Source organism: Pan troglodytes, chromosome 9, assembly GCF_028858775.2.
Source record: "Pan troglodytes isolate AG18354 chromosome 9, NHGRI_mPanTro3-v2.0_pri, whole genome shotgun sequence".
NCBI classification, from domain to species: domain Eukaryota; kingdom Metazoa; phylum Chordata; class Mammalia; order Primates; family Hominidae; genus Pan; species Pan troglodytes.
This window is the reverse complement of record NC_072407.2, coordinates 4316759-4343492: the sequence shown is the minus strand read 5'-3', so window position 1 is coordinate 4343492 and position 26734 is coordinate 4316759. Positions and strand designations below refer to the sequence as shown.

At 44.1% G+C, this 26734-nt stretch overlaps 1 protein-coding gene and 1 non-coding gene across 5 annotated transcripts in view; both read left to right on the top strand.

Annotated features, from left to right (window-relative positions):
• The window catches only part of LOC112207799 (uncharacterized), a 57022-nt gene that overhangs the window by 26244 nt on the left and 4044 nt on the right, over positions 1–26734 (top strand). The window contains exons 7-15 of one of the 4 annotated variants that reach the window (XM_063783588.1): positions 619–677; positions 1772–2294; positions 7889–8045; positions 10864–10928; positions 13157–13346; positions 20188–20311; positions 22309–22402; positions 22604–22800; positions 23642–23706. The gene's annotated coding sequence lies outside the window, so the exon portion shown is untranslated. Of the gene's footprint in view, positions 1–618; positions 678–1771; positions 2295–7888; positions 8046–10863; positions 10929–13156; positions 13347–20187; positions 20312–20357; positions 21669–21810; positions 22122–22308; positions 22403–22603; positions 22801–23641; positions 23707–26734 lie in introns of those variants that run through there. The other 3 variants (XR_010147409.1, XR_010147410.1, XR_010147408.1) reach the window with 3 other exon arrangements.
• Positions 8672–8775, top strand: LOC112204850 (U6 spliceosomal RNA). The gene has a single exon (XR_002942234.2). It is a non-coding gene; the product is annotated as a U6 spliceosomal RNA (small nuclear RNA).

Here is a 26734-nt window from a genome sequence, read left to right as displayed (position 1 = left end):
TGTGATATCTGGAAACACCGTAACCTAGTGGTAAGACCATAGGCCCTGGGGACACAGGCTGGCCACGTCTCTTCTCCTGTCTGAGCTTTAGTATCCTCTTTTGTGGTCATAAGAACTGAAGATCTGTCCCGAAGATTTGATAAGATAGTAAAGTGCTTCACATAATACCAGACATATAAATACACAGTAAATGCTTCCTCCTTATATTTTTACTGATTGATTGATTGAGACAGAATCTTGCTCTCTTGCCCAGGCTGGAATGCAGTGGCGTGATAATGGTTTCTGCAACCTCCACCTCCTGGGTTCAGGCAATTCTCCTGCCTCAGCCTCCTGAGTAGCTGGGATTACAGGTGCCTGCCACCATGCCCAGCTAATTATTGTACTTTTAGTACAGACGGGGTTTTACCATGTTGGCCAGGCTGGTCTCGAACTCCTGACCTCATGATCTGCCTGCCTCGGCCTCCCAAACTGCTGGGATTACAGGTGTGAGCCACTGCGCCCAGCCTGTCTTTTCTCTTCACACCCGCAGTTCATGATGAAATATTAAATATGTACTAGTGGATATTACTTTGCTGAATATTGCCTAGTGAATATTAAGTATTTATTCTCACCTTTCAGACATGAACTTATGAATTCAACAGGTGAAGATTTACAACTTGATAAATCAACTTTGTGAGGTACGTCTTCAGTCTTAAGTCAGATTAGAAGATTATGTGAGGTAATTAACACTTAACATTGATTTAATGGTAGCTTCCACATGAAATAGTATGCCTCTAAGTATTAATTATGTCCTAGGACAGGAGAATTGATGTTGTCAAAATTCTCATACTCTCTAGAACAATAAACTCATTTTCTTTTTATTAGTAAATATTGCATTTATGGGTAGACAAAACTGAAAGGACAATATTTGTTCTACTTTTGAGATGCAAGATTCATCTGGCATAATGCATTGAACAGGTTATTATTGAAGTCTACACCAGTCAACTGAATAAGCATTCATCAAATGTCCATGATATGCAGGACATAAGTTTTCTTTTAGAGTATGGAACCATGCATATTATCTTTTAATTAGATGATTTAGTTAGATATGTTTTTAAAGAACTAGAAATATAATTGATTTTCTTGTTTTGGCTCTGGAGTGGAGTGGGGATGAAACAGAATGGATTCACACTGTTTAGATTGACTAAAATGGAAGGATTGCAGCAAGATCATATCCCTAGTCTCCCCATAGCAAATGTCACCTGCTAGCTGTTTTTTTTGTTTTTTTTTTTTTGTTGAGGTTGAAGTTTTGTTCTGTCACCCACGCTGGAGTGCAGTGGTATGATCTCAGCTCATGGCAAGCTCACCTCCTGGGTTCAAGCAATTCTCCCTGCCTCAGCCTCCTAAGTAGCTGGGATTACAGGCCTCTGCCACCACGCCTGCCTAATTTTTGTATTTGTAGTAGAGTTGGGGTTTCACCATGTTGGCCAGGCTGGCCTTGAACTCCTGACTTCAGGAGATTCACCTGCCTCAGCCTCCCAAAGTGCTTGGGATTATGGGTGTGTCACTGCACTTGGATTTAATGGGATATTTCACTACAGACTTTGGTAAACAGAATATTAGCATTTTTGGTGTTCTTTTTATTTTACTCATACTATTTTTCTTTGGACTCAATCACAATAACAGAATTAAAGATCAAAGTGTAAAAGTTAAAGACCAGTACAGATTCAATAATTATTCTTTTCTACATACTGTGTTTAAATGATATCCCTTTTTCTTTTTGTTCTTATAGCTCGAGCTGTAAAAGCCAAAGGTCCAGTGATGATCCCATACCCTTTTTTCCAGTCTCATGTTGAAGATTTTTATGTAGAAGGCCTTCCCAAAGGAATTTTTTTTTTTTTTTTGAGATGGAGTTTTCACTCTTATCGCCCAGGCTGGGGTGCAATGGCGCAACCTTGCTGGTCACTGCAACCTCTGCCTCCTGGGTTCAAGAGATTCTCCTGCCTTAGCCTCCCAAGTCGCTGGGATTACAGGTGCCCACCACCACACCAGGCTAATTTTTGTATTTTTAGTGGAGATGGGGTTTCACCATGTTGGCCGGGCCAGTCTCGAATTCCTGACGTCAAGTGATCTTCCCGCCTCGACTCCTGACATCAAGTGATCTTCCCGCCTCGGCCTCCCAGAGTGCTGAGATTACAGACATGAACCCATGCCTGGCCAGGAATTTTGTTTTTTAGGAAGGCTTTCTACTAATGGAATTCCTGGCCTTGAGAGGATGTTACTTTCGAAGGAAAGGATTTTTTTGTTATTAAAAGGTAAGATGCCTGGATTCTTATTGGACTGTTATCTGTGTTATGAGTAATCCATCTTTAGTCATTCACCACTAGGGTTGTATTTAATTAAGTCTGAGTTATTTTATGGTGGTTTTGTTTTGTTTTGTTTTTACCGAATTTTGTTCTCATTGCCATGGCTTGAGGGCAATGACGTGATCTCAGGTCACCACATTCTCTGCCTTCCAGGTTCAAGCAATTCTCCTGCCTCAGCCTCCTTAGTAGCTGGATTTACAGGCATGCGCCACCATGCCTGGCTAATTTTTTGTATTTTTAGTAGAGATGGTGTTTCACCATGTTGACCAGGCTGGTCTAGAACTCCTGACCTTGGGTGATCCACCCGCCTCGGCCTCCCAAAGTGCTGGGATTACAGGCATGAACCACTGCGCCCAGCCTGGGCCTGCTTCTTTCTCTTTTTCTTTTTTTTTCATTAGCAGCTTAAAATTGGTGCCTTATTCAGACACAAGCAAAAGGACATTAGCCCAGCTATGGAAATAGGTGAGAGCCCATATATGATTTTCCTAGTTTCTCCTCCCCCTTTGCTTTTTGCTCTCTTGTTAGTATTATTAATTGTTTTCACTCTCTGAATCTTTTTTCCCCATTTCTTTGGCAGACATTTTTACTTGTCTTGGAAGAGTAGGTGAAGAGCTGTTTTTAGGAGTCTTTGAAAGGGTACAGTATGGGTGACAGTCTTGGCTAATGGTAACATCCAGGGAGCTGGGGTCAGCGTGAGCTGGAATCAGTTCAAATTAGCAAAGCACTGGCACTCAGTGGCAGGAATACAAGTGACTGCAAAGTGTTAAACACATCTGGAAAGGGATACTGACATCATCCTCAGAATCTGTGGGGAGTTCACATAGCCAGTTAAGACCCATTCCTCTTTGACCCTATAAAGATTCTTTAAAGAATAATACCCTTAGTGGTTTTCTAGCCAGCTTGCCTGCTTATTTATCTTTGAGGACGACATGCCTTGTGGAGCTCCACAGGCCCCAGAGGGGTATGGATTCTGCATTTAAAAGTGCTGAAGCTGAGAGACTGGGTCTTGGTGGACCCTGAGAGGTCTGTTTCTCCTCTACTCATTGTTCCTTTTTTTCCCGACAGCTGGCATTGCTGTTTAAATGGATTGTTCTTTGCTGTTTTAAGTTGTTTCATAGTGGTGTGTCAGGATTCGGGTTTTCTTAATACTTTCCAAGCTGGTGACTTGAGTGGTGGTTAGGGAGGAAATGTTTTAGGGCTGTTCTGGAGCTATTGAGGTCAGGTGTCTAGATACTCCCAGCTTGTCTGTTGAGGAGAATGCTGTTCTCGTTGTGCTGCCTTTGGTGGTGCTGTGTGTGGCTCTTTAGATGTGGGTGGAGGTGAGCTGGGGGAGTTAATGAGATCTTTTTTAGGTGCTTTTGATAAAGTAGCCTGCACTACAGGATTCACTGTGACTTTTTTCCTTAACCTGTGCATTTCTCTCTGCTAGCTTTTGCTGTCTTTCTCATGCCTTTGATTTTCCCAGCTCCTCTTAGCTGAATTAACCTAAGTGCTCTGCTATGGTTTAAATGTGTCCCCCAAAGTTTATGTGCTGGAAACTCAATCCTCAATGCAACAGTTGGGATGTGGGGCCTAATAAAATAGCCTTCATGAATGAGTTAATGTTGTCATTGTGGTAATAGATTAGTAATCACAGAGTGGGCTTATCATAAAACAGAGTTCAGTCCCTTTTGCCCTCTTGCTTTCTTGCACTCTCTTTTCCTTCTGCCTTCTGTAGTGGGATGATGCAGCAAGAAGACCCTTACCAGATGCAGGCCCCTCAACCTTGGACTTCCTAACATCCAGAACTGTTAAGAAATAAAATTTATTCCTTTCCTTTCCTTTTCTTCCTCTGTTCCCTTCTCCTCCCTTTTCTTCCCTTCCCCTCCCTCCCTCTCTCTCTCCCTCCCTCCCTCCTTCCCTCCCTTCCTCCTTCCCTCTTTCTCTCTTTCCCTTCCTTCCTTTCCTTCTTTCCCTTCCTTCATTTCCTTCCCTCCTTCCCTTTTTCCCTCCTTCCCTCCTTCCTTCCTTTTTTCTTTCCTTCCTTTTTTCCTTTTTATAAATTATGCAGTCTGTGGTATTCTTTTATAGAAGCATGAAATGGACAAAGACTCCATTTTCAAGAGCAAGCACTTTTGTAGTTTCTGAGCGAATTATGACTGCAAAGGAAGTTCTATAGGTAGCCTCAGATCCACTACCTAGGAAGCATGCTACCAAGCAGACCTAGGATCTAGGATTTGATCAAGTGCTGGGCAACATGATACCTGTGCAATTTAGCACTTCCCTATATACCTCCAGTTGGCTCAGCCCATTAGGGCTAAAACTACCCCTCATATCCTAGTGTCTCTTGTAGGCAGAAGCCTTGCCTAAACCCTAAGCTGCTTGGCTCACATTCTGTCTTGTGCTTTTTTTGTAGGGGGTTCAAATATACACAAAAGAAATATGTTGAACCTCCATGCACCCAACCCGCAGATTAAGCAGTTACCTCCATTTTTCCAGATTTGTTTCGTCTGCTTCAATCTCCCTAAAAATTTATGTTTGTACAGGAAAGACTGAATAAATAGCTAATTCTCCACCCTACCTCTCATCTTAAGTCACTTTTCAGAGTAGTAAATTAGTGACCTAGTAACCTTCCCTCTAATGACCAGTAGTTTTTTTTTCTGAATACCATTATGAACTCATAGATTATTGTTTGCATTTGATGTATTTCAGGCCATTGCAGTCTTTATTGTTTTGGATGCTTACATTGTCTCATCTAGGTTAATAATTATCTCTTCAAGTTGACTTTCATGTCTTTTTGACGTGATCCTGTTGGACTTTGATGGCTTCCTTGCTTTCTGGCAAAAAAGATGTTCCAGGATCAATATACTGCACCATACATGGAGTCAGCCATTTCTCTAGGGAGCCTTGATTCCTTTTAGTAGAGAACACAGTTTGAGGTCTTGGACTGAATGACTTTTGTGAACCTCCTCTCCTGAGACTACAGCCTGCATCCCTGCATATAGCCCGTTTGGAGCTCTTGCTGGGCACCAACAGATCTCCTAAAACTGCTATATAGTTCTGCCTCACTCTTACAAAGATTCATCTCTTGAGAGTTTTGTGCTCTACCCCCAGATGTGGTCTGTCTGGTTCTGAAGCTTTTGCTTCAGCCACCCTGAATTTTGCCAGCCCTATGCATGCTATACCTTGGATTGCCAACTTGCCCTCACTGAAGCCAGTTTTTCTGGTTAGAATAGTTGCCCCAACCCATGCCTAATACTCTAGTAAACAAGGTTCTACCTGGGCTTAGGTTAACTTTTACTCCTTTGGGCCCTGTGTTCTACCAGCATTCCATTTATCTGAAACTCTCCCTCACCTTAAGAACTTATCTGTTCTTTAATGATTTACTGCTGCTTCCTGGGCTCAAAAGAACCCAGTTCAGAAGTTTCTGTTTTAGTTTGAGATCTTATAGGCCTGTCTCATCAGGTTGGTGTCAGCCCAGCTAGGATTAGGCAGAATTGGGTGGGGGCTTTAGTGCATTTTTGGCACAGCATGTACCTGTCTGACTAATTCTCTGTCTTTTCTTTCCTGTTGCAATTCATGGGTCTTAGCATCTTCTGAATGGTGTTTAGTAGGTCATCCTGTTGATTTCCTGCTAGGGAGTAGCATACTCTGGCTCTGTACCATTGACCAAGGGACTTAAGGATAGATGAAGGGCTGCAGTTTTGTTAAATGGAACAATATGAAGAGATGGCATTGTAAAAAAAAAAAAAAAAAAAAAAGGCTTGGCAGCAGGGCCCATTTGAATGGTTGGTCCTTGGCTCCTTTGTTGATATAGGCAGATCCTTGATGGGAATTTGGAATGATCCCAAATATTGTAGATCACTGGTACATCAAGTCATCCTCAAGGTTGTCTGTGTAACAGTCTTGAATGATATTTTGTCAGTCTTTGGAGATTCTCTGTATAGGGTTTAATCATTTAGTTATTTCAGTTGAGCCTGTTTAGTTTCTTTGCAAGGAGATAAGAAATGTGAAAGAGATGCAGACATTAGGGAAAAAAAGTCAGGAGCCTTGTTTCCCCATCCTCTACTTGGGTTCTGGAACTAGACTCATAGGTGAGTAGTGAGGAGCTGGGCCCAAGCACGTTAATCCTAGATCTAGCTCTGCTTTGCGCTCGCTCCAGTTCTTGTATCAAATTCACTTCAAGCCACCCAGAGTAGTATGTAGAGGAGTCATTCAGGACCGTGCTCATACTTCATTGTATCAAATGGGAGATCCAGTAATTTATAGCCTATTGTTTCTGGAGCCTGGAGATGGCTCTGCATAAGATTTGCCGAAGCAAATTTTATTACATTAGAAGAGAACCTAGCTGGCTGCATCCTACACTGGAAGCTTTTAGATGCTAATAAGGAGGTCATGTAAAGGTCACAGAATGACTCTGGAATCCATTCCCCACCAAGAAAGAATAATGACATTCTATGTTGGCCTCTTTTCATTTCCCTTTGATTTTGAGTAATAAATTCTCTCCTCACTTCCCAGTTGAACTGTTTGGGAGTCTCTATTCCCTAGAAACACTCTGGTCACATACCCATCAGATTAAATTAGGTGAAAACTCTTTGGCCTTCATGAATGTTGAAGGATTTCAAAGGGCTAATGGAAATTCTTCTAGAAGTAACTGCAACCTCCGCCTTCCGGGTTCAAGCGATTTTCCTGCCTCAGCCTCCCGAGTAGCTGGGATTACAGGTGTCCACCACCATGCCCAACTAATTTTTGTATTTTTAGTAGAGACGGGGTTTCACCATGTTGGCCAGGCTGATCTAGAACTTTTGACCTCAGGTGATCCGCCCGCCTCAGCCTCCCAAAGTGCTGTTATTACAGGCGTGATCCACCGCGCCCAGTTAAACTTCAGTTTTTCATGTTCCATGCATTGGTCAGGGTCTTAGGGAGTGATTCATTCTAGCAGAACTCCCTGGATTTTAAGGCAGATGTTCCATTTATTAATTGACAAAGGAGGCATATTTCTCCCCTGGTAACCCAAAGATTTAGGTCATTTTCCCAGAGACTCCATTTCCACTGTGAGGGTTCTTGGAAAACTAAGCAGAGGATGAGGAAAAGTCTGTGAACAAGCTTGCTGGTCTCTCCCTGTCCTACAAAAGAGCATACCTCTTCTGTAACCAGAAGGCCCTTTTGATTAGTCAAGGCTGGACAGAGTGAGATTGGGTGTGTGTGTGTGTGTGTGTTTGTGTGTGTGTTAGTGTGTGTCTTGAGACAGGGTCTCACTCTGTCACCAAGGCTAGAGTGCAGTGGTGAGATCAGAGCTCACTGCAGCTTCCACTTCCTGGGCTCAAGCGATCCTCCTATTTCAGCCTCCAGAGTAGCTGGGACTATACGAATGTTTTACCGCACCCAGTTCATTTTCTAATTTTTTGTAGAGATGAGGTTTCACTGTGTTGCTCAGGCTGGTCTTGAACTCCTGGCCTCACGGAATCCTCCTGCCTTAGTCTCCCAGTGGGCTGGGATTATAGGTATGAGCCACCTCACCTGACCTGCGACGATTTTTCAACGATGTAATTTCTCTTTTACAGAGCCACCTAAGCTGAAGATTCCCTTGAGAACAAGTGCTGTCTCTAGTTTCCCAGTGCTGGAATATAGAAAATGGATGGACAAGTAAATCCCACTCAGCACCCATAGTCCAGGCATGGGGACCTCAACACACCTGAGCCCCAGACATCACCTTTCATTGTGAGTAGCTCTGAGATGACACTTCTGCTGTTCCCAATTCCAGCATTAATTGGATTAGATATTTTATGAAGAATTTTCATATGCCACAATCCTGACCATATCTTCAAGTGAACAGAAAAATTCTATTAAAAAGTCAACCTTCTGTCTCACTCTGTTGCCCAGACTGGAGTACAGTGGTGCAATTATGGCTCACTGCAGCCTCAACCTCCTGGGCTCAAGCAATCCTCCTGCCTCAGCCTCACAAGTAGCTGGGACTACAGGTGCTTGTCACCACACCTCACTAATTTTCCCATTTGTGTTATATGTGGATTCCACAGGACTGACTTCGAAAACTTGAGTATGCATGGATTTTGGTATACACAGAAATGGGAGAGCTGGAACTAATCCCCCCATATACCAAGGGACAAATTGTATCTGTTTCTACAATTATACAGTAGGAGACATTATGTTCCATGACAATGGTAATTTTTAATGACAGTTTTTAATTGAGTGAAATTACCATAAAAATAATAATAGTAGCAGCTAATATTTACTGAGCTGTTACTAGGTGCCTATAAATAGCATAGATTTTTAAATTCTCCATAATTCTTCCTTATTTCACTTAACCACTCTATCTTAAATTACTCATGCTTGCCTCAGTAGCACACATACTTAAGTTGGAACAATAGAGAGATTGGCATGGCCTCTGTGAAAGAATGACGTGCAAATTTGTGAAGCATTCCATATTTTTTTAAAAAAAGAGAAAAAAATTACTCCCAGATTTTCACTGTGTTTGTGCATATGACCTTTTGTTTAGGTTGAATTATATCCAAAGGTGAAATTTCCAGAAGTGAGATTACTGTGAGTCACAGGGCATGAGCATTCTTATTACCCTCGATGTAAATTGCAAAGCTTTCAGGCATGGTGGCTGTCAGCCTGTAATTCCAGCACTTTGGGAGGCTGAGGTGGGAGGATTGCTTGAGGCCAGGAGTTGGAGGAGGCAGTATAATGAGTCACTGTCTGTATGATTTAAAAAAAATTTCCAAGCTTTATGCTGGAAGGCTTATATACATTTTAAACACCACTAATACTACAAGAAAATGGCCATTTCACTGCACCTTCGCCCACACAGGTATTATAATTTAACAAGTTATTTTCTGTGTGATAAATGAAAGACCTCATATTATTACTTTGTCACCCATTCTTTTTTCTTTTTTGAGACACAGTCTCGCTCTGTCGACCAGGCTGGAGTGCAGTGGTGTGATCTCGGCTCACTGCAACCTGTGCCTCCCAGGTTCAAGCGATTCTCCTGCCTCAGCCTCCTGAGTAGCTGGGATTACAGGCACATGCCACCATGCCTGGCTAATTTTTGTATTTTTAGTAGAAACGTGGTTTCACCATGTTGATCAGGCTGGTCTCGAACTCCTGATCTCGTGATCTACCCGCCTTGGCCTCCCAAAGTGCTTGATTACAGCTGTGAGCCATGTGCCCAGCCTATTTGTCACATATTTTATCTTTCCTTATGTTAGCTTATTAGCTTTATTTCTTTATTGTCCTTTTTTTTTTTTTTGAGATGAAGTCTTGCTCTGTCTCCTAGGTTTCAGTGTAGTGGCACAGTCTCAACTCACTGCAGCCTTGACCTCCTAGGCTCAGGTGATCCTTCCACCTCAGTAGTTGGGACTATAGGCACATGCCACTATGCCTGGCCAATTATTTTTATTGTTTTATTTTTACTAGAGAGGAGCTCTTGCTTTGTTTCTTAGGCTGGTCTGGAACTCCTGGCCTCAAGCAATCCCCCCACCACCCCCTCCCAAAGTACTGGTATTATAAGCATGAGCCACCATGCCTGGGGTATCTGTGTCTTTTCCATTTATTTATAGAGTTACTTTGTCTTTTACTAATTCAATGATCTGTTTAATCTTTTATTAAATTATAAAAATAATAAATACTTTTAAATAAGTGAAAAATGTCCTTCACTCTTTAGACCCATAATCTTATCTCAGGAAATAATTGCAGTTGAGAAAATGGGCCATATCCTTCAAGATACGTACATGGTGATTGAACATCACTTCATATTTTCATATTTCATGGACATTTGTGCCAATACCTATTGATCTATCTTAATCCTTTTCATGGTTGCATAATATTTTATTATATGGATGTATCACAATTTACCAGTACCAGTCAACTGCTGGAGGCATTTAGGCTCCTTCTAATATTTGCTTTGAGCTCTTTATATAATTAAAAATTAACCCCCTCAGCCAGGTGTGGCAGCTCACACCTGTAATCCCAGCATTTTGGAAGGCTGAGGTGAGAGAACTGCCTGAGTGTAGGAGATCACCACCAACCTGGTCAACATAGTGACACTTTGTCTCTACTAAAAATTAAAAAAAAAAATGAGCTACACGTTGCAGTGCACACCTGTAGTCCGAGCTACTGGGGAGGCTAAGACTGGAGGATCACTTGAGTCTAGAAGGTTGAGGCTGCAGTAAGCTATGATCACACCATTGCACTTTAGCTTTGCTAAGAGCAAGACTGCATTTCTTAAACAAAATAAAAATTAGATGGGAATATTGCTCAAGCCCTGGAGGTTGAGGCTGCAGTTAACTGTGATTGCACCACTGCAGTCCAGCCTAGGCGATAGAGCAAGACCCTTTCTCTAAAAATAAAATAAAAATTAACCTTCTATCATATTTCCCAGTAACACCTTCCCTCCTACATTTCTCCTAGAAGCCCTTAAATTTTGTTTTTCACATATCATTTATAACTTTTAAGTGCTGATGTCTTTCTGTGTCATCCCTCTTTTTTTTTTTTTTAAATGTCTTTTTGTCACTTCTAGCTGGACCTACCATGAAAGACTTCTGAATCCAGGAAGAGAAACTGACTGGGCAACATGTTATTCAGGTACAAAAAGACTTGGACTGTAACTCAAAAATGATCAAACAATAGTGCATGCATCAAGTGCAATCGGAAGCTCTTCTGGAGAGGGAGAGAAGCTTCCAGTTAAGGTGACATTGAAGCCAAGTCCTGTAAGATAAGGAAGAGTTGTATGAGAGTGGGGAGGGAAGGGGGAGGTGGAGGGATGGGGATTGGGCTGGGATGGGATGGAGTGAGCTGCCCAGGCAGGGAAACCAGCACTATACAGACCTGAACAATGAAGATGGCACATTTTGTTCAGGGAATGGTGAATTAAGTGTGGCAGAAATGCTTTGTAGAGACAGTAATTTGCTTGTATGGAATTTTGCCCAAGAGACCTCATTACAGTTTCTAATTTTTTGATGTTATCATGCATCACTGCCCTTGTCAGATAGTATCATGATCACAATAACATCAAGCATAATATTTCATTGATTCTCACAAAAACAGGTGGGTGCCACAGTTATCCCCATTATATGCACAAAATGATGAAGACTTGGGGTTAATGAGCGATTTGCCCAAGCTCACCTGAATATTAGGACTGAGTCAAATGTTAGTCTAGTCTGACTTTAATGCTTGCCTTGTTCATGAGCACCATGCATTGCCTCTCCTATGCAGTTAAGCAGGTAGACAGGTGAGAGAAGAGCCCGTGTGATATCGGGGGAAATTCACCCCTGATATTTCATGTAGGTTCTTTTCTATTTTCCCTGAGTGTCAGCCAGTCTGAGAAATAAAGGGAAAGAGTACAAAAGAGAGAAATTTTAAAGCTGGATGTCCAGGGGAGACATCACACGTCGGCAGGTTCTGTGATGCCCCCCAAGCCGCAAAACCAACAAGTTTTTATTAGTGATTTTCAAAAGGTGAGGGAGTGTACGAATAGGGTGTGGGTCACAGAGATCACATGCTTCACAAGGTAATAAAATATCACAAGGCAAATGGAGGCAGGGCAAGATCACAGGACCACAGGACCGGGGCGAAATTAAAATTGCTAATGAAGTTTCGGGCACGCATTGTCATTGATAACATCTTATCAGGAGAAAGGGTTTGAGAGCAGACAACCCATCTGACCAAAATTTATTAGGCGGGAATTTCCTTGTCCTGATAAGCCTGGGAGCGCCACGCGAACCCAGGGCTTATTTCATCCCTTATCTATGACTGTAAAAGACAGCCGTCCCCAAAGCGGCCATTTCAGAGGCCTCCCCTTAGGGATGCATTCTCTTTCTCAGGGATGTTCTTTGCTGAGAAAAAGAATTCAGCAATACTTCTCCTATTTGCTTTTGAAAGAAGAGAAATATGGCTCTGTTCCACCCGGCCCACAGGCAGCCAGAGTTTAAGGTTATCTCCCTTGTTCCCTGAAATTGCTGTTATCCTGTTCTTTTTTCAAGGTGCCCAGGTTTCATATTGTTTAAACAACTTGTGCAGTTAACGCAATTATCACAGGGTCCTGCGGGGACATTCATCGTCAGCTTACGAAGATGACCGGATTAAGAGATTAAAGTAAAGACAGGCATAGAAAATCACAAGGGTATTGATTGGGGAAGTGATAAGTGTCCATGAAATCTTCACAATTTATGTTCAGAGATTGCAGTAATGACAGGCCTAAGAAATTATAGAAGTATTAATTTGGGGAACTAATAAATGTCCATGAAATCTTCACAATTTATGTTCTTCTGCCGTGGCTTCAGCCAGTCCCTCCGTTTGGGGTCCCTGACTTCCCGCAACACGTTTCTCTCTACTCACAGACTTCTGACCAAATGTGCGTGCAGAGTTTCTACACCAGTTCTCCAACTCTCTGGATACCAACCGCATATCCCACAATTCCATTCTGACACTACCTAGAGTTAGCGCAGAACCCACAGGTTAGGGGCTCAGTCCCACAAGACCACCCTCACTTCAGATGCCAATTGCAAGTCCTAGGTTGTCACCTGTATTTTGACCAACCAGTTAGAAATCGGGGTTTCCCATGACCCTCTTCTTGAGTTTAATTATTTACTAGAACAACTCACAGAACTTAGAAAAACAGGGTTTTTTTCTTTTCTTTTTAAGAGACAGGGCCTCGCTCTGTTGTCCAAGCTTGTGTGCAGTGGTGCAATCATAGCTCATTGGAGCCTCAACCTCCAGGGCTCAAGTGATTCTCCTGCTTCAGCCTCTCAAGTAGCTGGAATTACAGGGTTCCCACCACCACATTTGGCTAATTTCTTTTATTTTTTGTATAGATGGGGTCTTCTTATGTTGCCCAGGTTGGTCTCAAATTCCTAGGCTCAGGTGATTCCGCCCACCTCTGCCTCCCAAAGTGCTGGGATTACGGGCATGAGCCAGCGCATCTGGCCACCTTATTTTCTATTACTGGCTCAATGTAATGGCTCCATCTCAGGAACAGCCAATGAAAGAGATGCACAGGACAAGGTAAGTAGGGAGGGGCACAGAGCTTCCATGCCCTCTGTTGGGCACACTACCCTCCCAGGACCTCCTTGTGTTTAGCAACACAGAAGCTCTCCAAACTCTGCTGTTTGAGTGTTTATGGAGGCATGATTGATAAAATCATTGGCCATGGTAATTAAGTCAATCTCCAGTTCCTTTTGCCTCCTGGAGTTCAGCAGGTGAGGCTGAAAGTTCCAAGCCTCAAAAAATGTGGTTGGGGCCAGGTGCAGTGGCTCACTCCTGTAATCCTAGCAGTTTGGAAGGCTGAGGCACATGGACCACTTGAGGTCAAGAGTTTGAGACCAGCCTGACCAACATGGTGAAACCCCGTTTCTACTAAAAATAACAACAGTTAGCTAGGCGTTGTGGCACATCCCTATAATTCCAGCTACTCGGGAGGCTGAGGCAGGAGAATTGCTTGAACCCGGGAGGTGGAGGTTGTAATGAGCTGAGATTGTGCCATTGCACTCCAGCCTGGGCTACAAGAGCCAAACTCTGTTTTTAAAAAAAAATGTGGTTGCTTTCTCTGGCAGCTAGCCCTCCTCCTGAAGCAGTCTAGGAGCTTGCAGCCACCCTGTTAGCTCAACAGCATCCCACATGCATTCTTACCATGCTGCAGATCTGAAAGACCTTAGAGGCCCTTGTGTCAGGAACCTAGGACTAAGACTAAATATCAAAACAGAAAATGCTCCTATTACCTCTGTCACAAAGGGCTTTATAAGAGCTTTGGAAGCTCTATGCCAGGAACCAGGGGCAGAGACCAAATGTATATTTCTTTTCTTATATTGGAGACAGAGTCTCACTCTGCCACTGAGGCTGGAGTGCAGTGATGTGATCATAGCTCACTGCAGCCTTGACCTCCTAGGCTAAAGCAATCCTCCCACCTTAGCCTCTCCAGTAGCTGGAACTACAGGCATGCATCACCATGTCCAGCTGATTTTAATTTTAATTTTGTAAAGGCAGGGTCTTCCTATTTTCCCCAGGCTGATCTCTAACTCTTGGCCTCAAGCAATCCTTCCTCTTTGGCCTCCCAAAATGTTGGGATTACAGATGGGAGCCCCCATACCCACCAATCACAAGGATCTTTATAAGAGAAGGAGGTAGGAGAGTCAGAATTAGAGAAAGTGATGTAATGGAAGAAGAGGTCAGAGAGGGAGATTTGAAGATGCTGCACTTCTGGCCTTGAATATGGAGTCACGAGGTAAATCAAGGAATGGGGGTGGCTTCTAGAAGCTGGAAAAGGCAAAGGAGCAGATTCTGTCTAGAGCCTCCCCCAGAAGGAATGCAGCCCCTCTGACACCTTGACTTTAGCCTTAATAGACCTAGTTGGGCTTCTGGCCCCCAGAACTGTAAGATGGTAGATTTGTGGTGTTTGATGCCACTAAATGTAGGGTACTTTGTTGTAGCAACAACAAAAAATGAACATGAAGCTGGGACCTCATGTTACAGTTGCTCACGCCTGTAATCCCAGAACTTTAGGAGGCTGAGGTGGGAGGATCACTTAAGCCCAGGAGCTTAAGACCAGCCTGGGCAGCATAATGAGACCTCATGTCTAAAAAAAAATTTTTTAAAAGGCTAGGCGCAGTGGCTCACGCCTGTAATCCCAGCACTTTGGGAGGCCGAGGAGGGTGGATCACGAGGTCAGAAGTTCAAGACCAGCCTAGCCAAGATGGTGAAACCCCATCTCTACTAAAAATACAAACATTAGCCAGGTGTGGTGGTGGGTGCCTGTAATCCCAGCTACTCGGGAGGCAGAGAATCACTTGAACCCAAAAGGCAGACATTGCAGTGAGCCAAGATCGCACCCTTACACTTCAGCCTGGGCGACCGAGACTCCGTCTCAAAAAAAAAAAAAAAAAAAAAAAAAAAGCCATGTGTTGTGGCATGCAGCTGTAGTCTCAGTTCCTAGGGTGGCTGAGGCGGGAGGATTGTTTAAGCCTGGGAGGTTGAAGTTGCTGTGAGCTGTGATTGCACCAGTGTACTCCAGCCTGGGCAATAAAGCAAGACCTTGTTTCAAAAAGAAAGAAAGAAATGAGCATGGTGGGAACGGGGACAGATGGCAGTGTTAAGTAGAGTGGTCAGGGTTGGCCTCATAAGTGAATATTGAGCAAAAGTTTGAAGCAGGTGATGGAGCTGGCCAAGGTGCTGAGGGAAGAGCATTGTAGGCTGAGTCAACAGGATAAAGGCATTAGGAGGAAACTCTCTGGTGTGTCTGAGGCTCTGGAAGGAGGCCAGTGGAGCAAAGAGATAGAGGGAGCGAAGTCAGCGAGGAGGCCAGGGAGTTGCTGGGCTGGGATCGGTACAGATCGTGTAAGCCCTGGGACGCTATTGCTGGGGCTTTGGCTTTTACTCTGACTAAAATGGGAACCACCGAGGGCTTCTGAGCAGAGAGGCGACATGATCTGTCTCCTGACTTAAAAGCACGACCTGGCTGCCAAGTTGAGAAAGACTATGGGAAGATTTGGGTAGAAGCATGGGGGCCAAGCTGTGGCAACATCCCGGTGGGAGATGATAGTGATCCTGACCGGGTTCACGGTGGTGGTGAGAGATGGTTAGAGCCTGGATACATGTTGAAGTCAGTCAGTAGGATTTCCTGACAGACTGGATGTGAGCTGTGAGAGAAAGCAGTGGTCAAGGTTGAGTTTGATTCTGATTGAATTATTAAGTAATTTTAAAAAACACTACTGCCTTTCCCAATCCTACCAAGTAAAGGATGCTAGATAAAAGAAATCTCAAGTCAGGCCAGGTACAGTGGCTCACACCTATAGTTCCAACAGTTTGAGAGGCAGAGATGGGAGTATGTTTTAAGGCCATGAGTTTGAGAGCAGCCTGGGCAACACAGCAAGACCTCCTCTCTACAAAAATAAAAAAAAATAAATTTAATAAAATAAAATAAATATAGCCAGGCATGATGGTATGTACCTATGGCCCCAGTTACTCATGTGGCTGAGATGGGCAGATCTCTTGATTCTAGGAGTTTGAGGCCAGCTTGGGCAACATAGCAAGACTTCTCTCTCTACAAAAATGAAAAAAATGCCTGACATGGTGGTACTTGCCTGTATTCCCAGGTATGGGGGCAGCTGAGGCAGGAGCATCTCTTGAGCCCAGTTGGTCAAGGTTGCAGTAAGCTATGATTATACCACTGCACTCCATCCTGGGTGACAGAGTGGGACCCTGTCTCAAAATACAAATACAAATGAAATCTCAAGTCAGACCAGTCCCTTCTAGGCTATGTAGGCCTTGTAACCATATAGCTGCATGATCGGGTTTGTGTGGCTGTGGATGAGGAGACCCCTGTCCAATTGTTGGCTATGTAATCAGTTTATTTTTCAATATAGTAATCAAATATATTTCATTATACTTGATGGTCTCAGATATGTGTGGATTTTGGAATTCCCCTTGGTACAGGTTGTAACATCTTATTGGCTCCATAATTCCATAATTTTTAAAATCTGATCAGTTTTTAATAAGATCAGAATTTATATTAGACTACTTAATCGGTTTTGTTAATGAGAAAATGAAATTGTGTTGTTTGCATTTTATCCAAGATGGGTGTCATATTGGGTAAATCTCATCAGTACTTGAACAAATGCAAAATTAGAGCTTCTTTATCATGAAACACGATGTAATTCTTGAAGAAGATGCCATTTCTTTTTTTTCTTTTTTTTTTTTTTAAGATAAGAGTCTTTCTCTTGTCACCCAGGCTGGAGTGCAATGGTGCGATTGTGGCTCACTGCAACCTTCACCTTCTGGGTTCAAGCAATTCTCCTGCCTCAGCCTCCCGAGTAGCTGGGATTACAGGTGCCCACCACCATACCCAGCTAATTTTTGTATTTTTAGTAGAGATGGGGTTTCACCATGTTGGCCAGGCTCCTCTGGAGCTCCTGACCTCAGGCAATCTGCCTGCCTCAGCCTCCCAAAATTCAAGGAGTACAGATGTGAGCAACCACGCCTGGCCTCCATTTCTTTTTTGTAGTCTTTAATAAACAGCTGCTATCATTGCAGACTTGCTGTTTAGGCACTTAGGAATTTTTCACTAGAAGGCATGTAAATAAAGACCATGGGCAATTGTAATGAATTTAGCGTTCATTCTTTGACTACATGACTGTCCCCAGAGCTGTAACTTTATTGAATTTTTTTAGAAACCATTTAGCTAGCAACTGAGCCTAACCAGCCACTCACCGTCATTATTCAGTGCTCTTTTATTATTGTCTATTTCTCCTCCAACTTGGCTACACTCACAAAGTGATAAAAACTTGCATTTGTTTTCTTTCCTTTTCAGAGACAGCGTCTTGCTCTGTTGCTCAGGCTACAGTACAGTGACATGATCATGGTTCACTGTAGCCTCAAACTCCTGGGCTCAAGCGGTTCTCTCACTTCAGTCTCCCAAGTAGCTGGGACTACAGACATGTGCCACAATGTCCAGCTAATTTTTTATCATAGAGATGGGATCTTGCCACGTTGCTCCGACTGGGCTCAAAACTCCTGACCTCAAGTGATCCTCCTGCCTCAGCCTCCCAAAGTGCTGGGATTACAGGCAGGCATGACCACCTGTGCCCAGCCCCCTATTATTATTATTTTAAATAATAGCTTTATTAAAATATTCACATACCATTCACTTTATTTATTGAAATCTGCAATTCAGTAGGTTTTAGAATATTCACAGAGCTGTGCATCGATCACCACAGTCACTTTTAGAACCTTTCATTACCCTACAGAGAAATCCATACCCCTTAGCCACTACCTCCTACTCTCCCCACCTACCTTCGCCCCCAGCCTTAGGCAACCATTGATTAATTTTTTTGTCACTATAGATTTGCCTAATCTGGACAAAGAGAATTGTACAATATGTGATCTTCTGTGGCTTTTTTTCCCTCTTAGCACAGTGTTTTCAAAGTTCCTTTATGTCATAGTGTGTATCAATATTTCATTCCTTCTATGGCAGTATTCCATGATAGAGACACACTGCATTTTGTTTATCTGTTCATCAGTTGGTGGATATTTGGGTTGTTTCCATGTATTCCATGTATTGGTCATTATGAATAATGCTGCTATGAAGATTGTTGTACAAGTTTTTGTGTGGACATATATTTTTATTTTTCTGGGATATATGCCTAGGAGTGAAATTGTTGCATTATAGGATGACTGTACATTTAGCCTTTTGAGAAACTGCCAGACTGTTTTCTAACGTGGCTATACCAGTTGGGTGCAATGGCTCACACCTGTAATCCCAGCTACTCAGGAGGCTCAGCTAGGAGGATGGCTTGAGCCCATGAATTCAAGACCAGCCTGGGCAAGATAGTGAAACCCTGTCTTGATTTTTAAAAAAATCCAATTAAAATGACAAGAAAAGAAATACCCAAACAAAATGGTTACACAATTTTATGTTCCCACCAGTAATGTATGTGGGTTCCAATTCCTCCACATCTTCACTGACATTTTTTTTTTTTCTAGATAAGGGCTTGCTCTGTCTCTCAGGCCGCAGTGCAATGATGCCATCACAGTTCACTGCATCCTTGACCTCCCAGGCACAAGTGATTCTCTCATCTCAGCCTCCTGAGTAGCTGAAAATTACAGGTGTACGCCACCATGCCTGGCTAATTTTTATATTTTTCTGTAGTGATGGGATTTTACCATGTTGCCCAGGCTGGTCTCATACTCCTGGCCTCAAGTGATCTGCCCACCTCAGCCTCCCTACGTTCTGGAATTACAGGCTGCCACCATGCCCGGCCTTCACCAACATTTGCCATTATCTGTTTTTTTTTCTTCCTTTATACCTTAAAGCAGTATAAGAACAAGTGTCTTCAATTATAGGAAACAGTATAATCCCAGGGCATTGGGAGGCTAAGACAGAAAGATGTCTTGATGCCAGGAGTTTTTATTGTTGTTGTTGTTTTTGACAGAGTCTCGCTCTGTCACCCAGGGTGGAGTGCAGTGATGGGGTCCACTGCAACCTCCACCTCCCAGGTTCAAGTGATTCTCCTGCCTCAGCCTCCCGAGTAGGTGAGACTACAGGTACACGCCACTACTGCCCAGCTAATTTTTGTATTTTTGATAGAGTCAGAGTTTTACCATGTTGGCCAGGCTGGTCTCGAACTCCAGACTTCAGGTGATTTGCCTGCCTTAGCTTCCCAAAGTGCTGGGATTACAAGCGTGAGCCACCATGCCCAGCCTGATGCCAGGAGTTTTAGACTAGCCTGGGCAACATAGCAAGACCTTGTCTCTACAGAATATTTAAAAATTAGCCAAATGTGGTGGTGCCTGTGTATAGTCTCTCTCCCTCTCTCTTTTTTTTTTCTTTCTAACTTTTTGTGACATGGTCTGGCTCTGTCACCCAGGCTGAAGTGCAGTGGTGTGATCATGGCTCACTGCAGCCTGAAACTCCTGGGATCAAGTGATCAATCCTCCCACCTCATCCTACCAAGTAGTAGGGACCACAGGTGTATGCCACCCAGGTCTTGCTATGTTGTCCAGGCTGGTCTTGAGCTCCTGGCCTCAAGCAATCCTCTCACCTTGGCCCCCCACAGTGCAAGGATTACAGGTATGAGCCACCATGCCTGGCCCCTACCCTGCCTACTGAGAACCAAAAGAAGGACCCAAATTCTCCTTAGCTCAACTCGAGCCATTTCCCGATTGCTTCATCAGCAAGGAGCTGGTTATTGGGCTGTCCAGGCCTCCCAAGCAGCACAGAAATGAGGTGAAGTTTTCCTGTTGCTCCACTCTGTAAGGAGTTGGAGGGTGATGTTTACTCGTTTGCAGAGAGAGATGCCTTGTAGGCACCTCAGGATGGAGAGGACCCTGATTCCAATGTCCTTTTTTTCTTCAGAAACAGGACCTTGCCCTGTCACTCAGGATGGCGTTCAGTGGTCCTATCATGGCTCATTATAGCCTCAAACTCCCAGGCTCAAGCAATCCTACCATGTCAGCCTTCCCAGTAGCTGGGACTACAGGTAAGCATCGTGACACTCAGTGAATTTTGTTTTTATTTTGTTGTAGAGATGGGACCTCAGTATGTTGCCACGGCTGACCTTGAACTCCTGCACTCAAGGGATTTTCCTGCCCTGGCCTCCCAAAGTATTGGTATTACAGGCATGAGCCATTGTGCCCACCGTCTCTGGTTCTTAACCTTCTGCCTCCCTCTTCCAGTTTTAAAGAATGCTTGTAATTACATGGGCTCTCCTAGATACTCCAGGATAATCTTGTTTTAAGGTCAGCTGATGAGCAACATTAATTTTATCTGCACTCTTAATTCCCCCTTCCTATGTAATTGTGCTGTGTAACATAGGACATGAGCAATTGGTGGTGGTGGGGGTTATCACTTTGGCCACCACAGTAACTATTTTATGCCAGGTACTCAGCTAAGCACTGGTGAATTAAGCATGAATAACACACACTCCCTAATCTCCATCCATTCATGGGAGGAGCACTTCACCTGCCATGCTCCTGAGAATCTCGGGAGTCAAAGAAGTCTTCTATGAGGAGTTGATGCCAAAGCGGACAGGTGACAGAGGAGTCGAAGCTAGCTAGGAAGAGAGTAGAGGTTTAAGGGGAAGCATATTATAAGCAGAGGATATTACCCACTTCAGAGACTCCCAGAGGAGAAAGAGTGTGCGTTCAAGGGGCAGATGAGGCTCAGTTGCACTCCATAGCAGATGAAATGGAGAGGGGCAAGCAGTGAGGCTGCCTTGCAAGGCAGGGCAGAGCAGGGGCTGTTAAGGAGTTTGGACTTAATCCCTGAGGCAAGGAGAAGTGATGTAAATGGGGGAGTAACATGATGAGATTCATGGATTAGAGACATGGCTCAGGCTGCTATAGAGAAGGCACCAGGGAGAGCAGATGGCTCAATGGGTGTGCAGGAGACTTCTCCCTGAGTTTAGGGAGAGGTTTTTAAAACAGAAGAAGTTTGAGTAATTTAAATGATGATGGGAAGGAGCTAAAAGTGGGGGATAGGTTAAAGATACAGGAAAGTGGGAGGAAGAACCGACAAGTGAGGTTCCAGAGAGGGCAGGAGAAGAGGAGATTCCCTTAGGGGGATTAACACTTTCTTTTCTTTTTTCTTTCTAAGACAGGGTCTCACTCTGTCACCCAGGCTGGAGTGCAGTGGCACAATCTTGGCTCACTGTAGTGTAGACTTCCCAGGCTCAAGGGATTTCTCCCACCCCAGACTCCCAAGTAGCTGGAACTACGGGTGTGCACCACCACCACACCTGGCTAATGTCTCTTTTTTTTGGTAGACACAGAGTCTCACTATTTAGCACTGATTGGTCTCCAACTCCTGGCCTCAAGCGGTCCTCCTGCCTAGGCTTCCCAAATTGCTGGGATTACAGGCATGAGACACAATGCCTGGCCTCTGCTAGTTCCGTATTCTCTAGAGTTGTCTTTACTTTGTGCTGGTGTGTCCCTCATTGTGCTGATCCTCTGTAAAAATTAATACCTTTTTTTTTTTGAGATGGAGTTTCACTCTTGTTGCCCAGGCTGGAGTGCAATGGCGCTATCTCGGCTCAGCGCAACCTCCACCTGCCGGGTTCAAGCGATTCTCCTGCCTCAGCCTCCCGAGTAGTTGGGATTACAGGCATGTGCCACCATGCCCAGCTAATTTTGTATTTTTAGTAGAGATGGGGTTTCTCTATGCTGGTCAGGCTGGTCTCGAACTCCTGACCTCAGGTGATCTGTCTGCCTTGGCCTCCCAAAGTGCTGGGATTACAGGCATGAGCCATTTTGCCTGGCCAAAATTAATACTTTTTATATTAAATTTACATATATATATGTTTTTTCTTTTTGATACCGGGTCTCACACTGTCACCCAGGCTGGAGTACAGTGGCACAACCTCTGCTCACTGCAGCCTCCACCTTCCAGGCTCAAGCAATTCTCCTGCCTCAGCCTCCCGAGTAGCTGGGATTACAGGTAAGTGCCACCACACCCAGGTGATTTTTGTGTTTTTTGTAGAGACGAGGTTTCGCCGTGTTTCCCAGACTGTTCTCAAACTCCTGAGCTCAAAGCAGTCCACCCACCTTGGCCTCCCAGAGTGCTGGGATTACAGGTGTGAGCCATCTTGCTCATTCTAGTTTAAACTTTTGAGTTGTTTGTGTCTCCTGATTGGACTCCTACAAATACAGAATTGATGCTAGGAAGGGTACCAGGAGATAGACGTACACAGATGGGATTTGGGAATAGGTTTGGTTATCCAAGGAGCCGTGCTGAGCTCCTTGCTAATGGGATATGGGATGCTGGTGATTTCCAGGAAGTGAGCTCACAGTGACTCAAGCTGCCACATACTGTTGATTGTGAAATGCCAGTTGAAGCATATGTCCTGCGAGCTTAGGGGTGCTACAAGTTGACCACTGCAGCAGTAAAGATGACTCTGAAGAATGGCGTGGGATGGATCCTTTCCAATGCACTTGAGCAGTGGTCTCCAACCACAGGGCCACAGAGCTGGAGGTGAGCAGCAGGCGAGTGAAGGGAAACTTCATCTGTATTTCTAGCCCCTCCCATCGCTTGCATGACCACCTGAGCTCCATGTCCTGTCAGATCAGCAGCAGCATTAGATTCTCATAGGAGCACAAACTCTGTTGTGAAGTGTGCATGTGAGGGATCTAGGTTGTGTACTCCTTTTGAGAATCTAATGCCTGATATTTTGTTACTGTCTCCCATCACCCCAGATGGACAGTCTAGTTGCAGGAAAACAAGCTCAGAGATCCCACTGAGTCTACGTTATAGTGAGTTGTAGAATCATTTCATTATATATTACTATGTAGTAATAGTAGAAATAAAGTGCACAATATATGTAATGCACTTGAATCATCCTGAAATTATTCCCTCACTCCCAGTCTGTGGAAAAATTGTCTTCCACACATTCACTCTGTTTTTTCGGTAGAGGCAGGGTCTTAATATATTGCCCAGGCTGATCTGAAACTCCTGGCCTCAAGTAATATACCTCTCTCAGCCTCCCAAAGTGCTGAGATTACAGGCATAAGCCACCACCCTCAACCAAGACTTTCTTAAACCAAATAAAAATTAAGTGAGATTACTTGAGCCCAGGTGGTCAAGGCTGCAGTGAGCCTGATTGCACCACTGCACTCCAGCCTAGGTGACAGAATGAGACTGTCTCAAAAAATAAAATAAAATACAAATTAACCCTTTATGACATTCCCAGTAACTTCCTAAGTGTTCCCCACAAGTCTTTGAATTCTGTTTTTCACATAACATTTAAGACATTTAAGAACTTATGTCTGTCTGTGTCATCCCTTTATGTCAAAAGATGTCTTTTTGTCACTTCCAGCTGGATCTACCATGAAGGACTTCTGAATCCAGGAAGAGAGACTGACTGGGCAACATGTTATTCAGGTACAAAAAGATTTGGACTGTAACTTAAACATGATCAAATAATAGTGCATGCATCAAGTGCAATGGGAAGCTCTTCTGGAGAGTGAGAGAAGCTTCCAGTTAAGGTGACATTGAAGCCAAGTCCTGAAAGATGAGGAAGAGTTGTATGAGAGTGGGGAGGGAAGGGGGAGGTGGAGGGATGGGGAATGGGCCGGGATGGGATAGCGCAAACTGCCCGGGAAGGGAAACCAGCACTGTACAGACCTGAACAACGAAGATGGCATATTTTGTTCAGGGAATGGTGAATTAAGTGTGGCAGGAATGCTTTGTAGACACAGTAATTTGCTTGTATGGAATTTTGCCTGAGAGACCTCATTGCAGTTTCTGATTTTTTTGATGTCTTCATCCATCACTGTCCTTGTCAAATAGTTTGGAACAGGTATAATGATCACAATAACCCCAAGCATAATATTTCATTAATTCTCACAGAATCACATGTAGGTGCCACAGCTATCCCCATTTTATGAATGGAGTGATGAAGCCTTAGGAATAATGAATGATTTGCGCAGGCTCACCTGGATATTAAGACTGAGTCAAATGTTGGGTCTGGTCTGACTTTAATGTTTGCTTTGTTCATGAGCACCACATATTGCCTCTCCTATGCAGTTAAGCAGGTAGGTGACAGAAAAACCCATGTTTGTCTCTACTCACACACTTCCGACTGAATGTATGTATGGAGTTTCTACACCAAATTCTTCAGTGCTCTGGATATTAACTGGGTATCCCATGACTTTATTCTGACACTACCTGGAGTTAGCACAGACCCCACAAGTTAGGGGCTCAGTCCCACGAGGCCATCCTCACTTCAGATGCCAATGGCAAGTCCTAAGTTGTCACCATACTTTTGACCAACCTGTTACCAATCGGGGGTTCCCATAACTGTCTTCTTGGGTTTAATAATTTGCTAGAACAGTTTACGGAACTCAGAAAAACAGTTTATTTTCTTTTTTTCTGAGAGAGAGGGTCTTATTTTGTTGCCCAGGCTGGTGTGCAATGGTGCAGTCATAGCTCATTGCAGCCTTGATTGTCTGGGTTCCAGTGGTTCTCCCACCTCAGCCTCCCTAGTAGCTGAGACTACATGCCTGCACCACCACATCTGGCTAGTTTCTTTTATTTTTTGTATAGATGGGGTCTTGTTGTGTTGGCCAGGCTGGCCACAAATTCCTGGTCTCAAGTGATCCTCCCACCTCAGCCTCTGAAAGTGCTGAGATTACAGATGTGAGCCACCACATCTGGCCAGTTCATTTCCTATTACTGGTTCATTGTGAAGGATACATCTCAGAAACAGTCAATGAAAGAGACGTGCATGCTGGATGCAGTGGCTCATGCCTGTAATCTCAGCACTTTGGGAGGCCAAGGTGGGAGGATCGCTGAAACTCAGGAGTTTGAGACCAGCCTGGGCAACATGGTGAAAACCTGTCTCTATAAAAAATTAAAAAATAATAATAATAACCGGTGTGGTGTTGTGCACCTAGAGTTCCAACTACCAGGGAAGCTGAGATGAGAGGATACCTTGAGCTGGGGACTGGGGAGGCTTAGGTTACAGTAAGCTGAGATTGTGCCACTGCACTCCAGCTTGGACAAAAGAGCCTGATCCTGTCTCAAAAAAAAGAAAGATGCCCAGGGCAAGGTAAGTTCGGAGGGGCACAGAGCTCCCATGCCCTCTGTTGAACATGCGACCCTCCCAGCATCTCCTGTGTCCAGCAACCCTGAAAGCTCAGCAAACCCCTTTCAGGGTGTTTATGGAGGCTTTATTATGCAAGCATGATTGATAAAATCTTTGGCTGTTGGTGATTAAGTCAGTCTCCAGCCCCTCTTCCCCCTGGAGTTCAGTGCATGAGGCTGAAAGTTCCAAGCCTCTTACCATGTGGTTGCATGGTAATCAGCCCTCCTCTTGAAGAAATTTAGGAGCTTGCAGTCACCCGGTCATCTCAACAACATCCCCAAATGCATTCTTAACCATGCTGGAGATCCCAAAGTTCTTAGAGGCTCTTGTGTTAGAAACCTGGGACCAAGACCAAATATGAAAACAAAAGATGTTCCTGTCACATCTATCACTGAGGTCTTTGTAAGAGCTTTAGAAGCTCTGTGCCAGGAACCAGGGACAGAGATGAAATATATATTTCTTTTCTTTTTTTTGAGACAGAATCTCCCTGTGTCATCCAGGCTGGAGTGCAGTGATGTGATCATAGCTCACTATAGCTTTGGCCTCCTGAGATCAAGCAATCCTCCCATCTCAACCTCCCAAGTAGTTGGGACTACACATGCATGTCACCCATGCCCAGCTCATTTTTGTAGAGTCAGAGTTTCACCATGGTGGCCAGGTTGGCCATGTTGGCCAGATGGGGTCTTCTTTTGTTGCCCAGGCTGGCCACAAATTCCTGGGCTCAAGTGATCCTCCCACCTCGTCCTTGTAGAGATGAGATTTAGTTATGTCGTCCAGGCTGATCTCAAACTCCTCGGCTAAATCGACTGTCTCACCTCAGCCTCTCAAGTAGCTGGGACTACAGGCGCATACCACCATGTCGGGCTAATATTTATTTTTATTTTTTTCTGGGGGGGGGGCGGTCTCACTGTGTTTTTCATGCTAGTTTCAAACTTCGGGCCTCAAGTGTTCCTCCTGCCTTGACCTCCCAAAGTGTTGGGATTCTGGGTGGGAGCCACCATGCCCAGCAATCACAAGGGTCTTTATAAAAGAAAGAGAGTAGGAGATTCAGAATTGGAGCAGGAGATGTGGTGATGAAAGCAGAGGTAAGAGAGGGAGATTTGAAGATGCTTCACCTCTGGCTTTGAAGATGGAGTCAGGGGCCATGATCCAAGGAATGGGGGTGGCTTCTAGAAGCTGGAAAAGCCAAGGGAACATATTAGAGTCTCCAGAAGGAATGCAGCCCTGCTGACACCTTGACTTTAGCCTTAATAGACCTAGTTTGGGTTTCTGGCCCCTAGAACTGTAAGATGGTAGACTTGTGGTGTTTTAAGCCACTAAATG